Here is a 3,603-nt window from a genome sequence, read left to right on the forward strand (position 1 = left end):
TAAATAATGAAAGAGGCTATTGTCTATTGACAGTCTGACTCAGTAAAAGTTAACTTTTCAGCCGGGGGGTGGGGGGGGATTGGATGTCCCCACCAAAGCTGAGACCAAACCTACGCCCTTGACGTCACATCTATGAAACTCCCGCCCTGCGTCCTGGTTGGCTCTACCATACAATCAGGGCAAAGCACATATTCTTTTTAACACTATAAACACTGCTCTCAATAAACACCAACCTGTTGAGTTAGACACCTCTTCAGTGAGTAATGAACAACAATTTCTGCAGTACTTTGTTTCCAAAATCTCCAACATCAGAGCTCAGAGCCCCCCCCTTCACCTCCTTTGACCCTTCTATCTCTGTCACCTGCCCTATGAGTTTCAGTCACTTTGAGCCTATATCATTTGCTAACCTAAGCAAAACCATAGGGCTAATGAAAATCTCATCTGGTCTAATTGACATTGTTCCTCCTCTTCTCATCGCTCAGACAATTGAGACCACAGGTCCCCACATATTAACAATCATGAACTGTAGCCTTTCCTCAGGTGTTGTCCCAAAGAGCTTCAAACATGCTGTTGTGCAACCGTTGATTAAAAAACCCAATCTAGACACTTCAATCCTATCTAACTACAGACCTATCTCAAAACTCCCGTTCCTATCTAAAGTTCTAGGAAAACTTGTGCTTCAACAAATACAGTCTTTTCTAGATACACATGGTATCATGGAACCTCTGCAATCTGGTTTTAAAGCCCTCCACAGTACGGAGTCAGCCCTTCTAAAAGTTTTTAATGATCTGCTGCTAGCCACTGAATCTGGAGATTCTGCTATTCCTCCTTGATCTCACCGCTGCTTTTGATACTGTTGATCATGATATTTTAATCTCCCGTCTAGAGCACTTTGTTGGTATCAGAGGCACTGCTCTTGAATGGTTTAAATCATACCTAGCCAACAGAAGTTTTTCTGTCTGCCTGGATGGATCTGTATCCCCCTCTGCGCCTCTTCCTTGTGGTGTTCCTCAAGGGTCTATTCTGGGGCCTATACTGTTCTCATTACACATGCTCCCCTTGGGATCCATCCTTAGAAAATATAACATCTCCTTCCACTGCTATGCGGATGACACACAGATTTACATGCCCCTGAAACATAACGTCCCCCAATCTTTTAAACTTTTATTAGATTGTCTAGAGGACATCAAAGCATGGATGGCTTTACATTTTTTAAATTTTAATGAAAATAAAACTGAGGTCATAGTCTTTCGGCCCAGTGCTGCTTGTGACACACAGGGTGACTTAGGCCCCCTTGAGCCATTTGCTAAAGATACTGTAAAAAACCTTGGTGTAATTTTAGACTGTAATTTTAAAATGGAGAAACAGATAAACAGAGTAGTAACTTCTTCCAGTTAAGGCTTTTATCCAAGGTTAAGCCTTTCTTATCCCTTAAAAACTTTGAGATGGCTATTCATGCCTTTGTATCTTCCCGCCTAGATTATTGCAACCCCCTATATCTGGGCATTAGCTGTTACTCTTTATCCCGCCTTCAACTTGTTTAGAACGCTGCAGCCCGCCTTCTAACCAAAACACGAAGGTGTGAGCATATTACACCAGTGCTTGCAGCCCTTCACTGGCTCCCTGTCCGTTTTAGAATACATTTTTAAATTATTTTATTTGTTTTTAAATCTTTACATGGTCTGGCCCCACTGTACATAGCAGATCTCCTGAAGGTGCAGACATCCTCTAGGGCTTATAGGTCTGCTGACCAGCTCCGGCTGGTTGTGCCTCGTTCTAGGTTAAAGAGCAGAGGGGACCGGGCTTTTTTGCGGTGATTGCACCAAAGCTCTGGAACGAGCTGCCCCAACATATACGCCTGGCTCCCTCCTTGAGTGTTTTTAAATCTCACCTAAAAACCCATTTTTATGCCCTGGCCTTTAACACAGTCTGATTGTCTTATTTATTTATTTGTGTGTTTGCTGGTAAATATTGTTATCCTCACTTTTTGTTGTCTTTTTTTGTTGTCTACCAAGTCGTACTAACTTGCCTGTCCAGCACTTTGGTCAGCTGTTGTTGTTTTTAAAGTGCTCTTTAATCACTCTCAACGGAACCGATCCCAGATGGATGTGAGTGGAGCTAGGCGGAGCTAGGCGGAATGAGAGTCAGGTTAGTAAAGTACTGTATTCACAACAGCAAATTATTTAGGGAAAAATCACTATAATATTGTTTGCATTTTTACTGTGTATCTCAACTTCTCTCTGTAGTTGACTTTCACTCTTGTATGGAAATATACATGTACATAAAGCCCATGAAAGACAGAGGAGCTTTAGGTTTTGAGCAACAGTGTGTACACGATGTATCCAAAATGTCATATTATGACAAAAGTGTTTATAATGTGAGGCAAATGTTTGCTTTAAAGATGTGTTTATTACATTTTGAATGTTGTGTGTCATTTTACTGGAGATTTGAGGTATTTACTGGAGATTTTTGAGACAATTTTGGGTTTTGTGTAGCCTGACGAGCCAGACCCACATTAAAATGTAGGGTCTGGGCACTCACCGTTAGCAGTGCTCAGTCCGAGGGGCGGGATAATCAGTTGTCTTTCAAATTCTCTCTGCACGCAATAGGACAGTCGCTATGAGTCCCATGCGTTTCCCACCAGCGGAGCTAGTTGGCTAGTTCAAACTTTTGCCAACTTAATAAAAGCTTAACTCGTGTCACACTGTTCGCCAACAGCAACATTATCTTATTTGTTTTAAAGTAGCAGGGAATTCAAGCCAAACCGTTGCAACTCTGCCATCAATCATTATGTTAAGCCCGCCTAACGACTCTATATGCGATTTGATTGTCCTGATAGAAGTTTAATTTTTCGAGCTCACAAGCCAACGGAGAGTTGCTAGACTAGCCGCTAGGGTGCGTCTAGATTTCTAGGCTAGGTTTTGTGTGTAGAGATTTGAAAAATAGACACAAAATTTTGAAAATGTGTGTAAACAGTTGTAAACACAGCATCCAAATATTCACAAAGAGCCTGTTATGTTTCACCTGACAACAAAAAAAACTGTGTTACTGTAACAGTCACAACCAATGACTATAAATTAATAGATAAATATGTTTGTTAAGTAAATAAATAGATACATATGTTTCTTAAGGATAGATATGGCACTGGCACCTTCTCTAAACATGCTTATAGCGTTTGCGTTGTCATTCAAATGTCCTTTCTAAAATAATGTAATTTTTTGACAAAATGTTTTTTTTTCTTTTTTTGCATCATCATTCATTTTTTGGTTAATTTTTTTGTGTTTTCTGAATGACCTGAAAAAATTACTTACGTCATTATTTTAGGAAGGTGACGATTTGGAAACCTGTTCTTATTTGTATATCTTTTACTTTGCGCAGTTTATGTGCTGTAATTTTTGCAATGCAGTCGTGGCACGCAATGTACATGTACATAAACACACGCAAACACACACGCAAAAACACAGGATGGGTCCAAAACACATATTTCTCTAATACACTCCTGCAGACAGATGAAATGGGATACAGAGGCGAGTGAGCGAGATGTAGAGAGAGAGAGAGTGTGTAAAAGAGAAAGACAGAGAGAGAGAGAGAGAGATAGCATTG

The sequence above is a fragment of the Alosa alosa genome, chromosome 3 (assembly GCF_017589495.1).
Source record: "Alosa alosa isolate M-15738 ecotype Scorff River chromosome 3, AALO_Geno_1.1, whole genome shotgun sequence".
Classification (NCBI taxonomy): Eukaryota; Metazoa; Chordata; class Actinopteri; order Clupeiformes; family Clupeidae; genus Alosa; species Alosa alosa.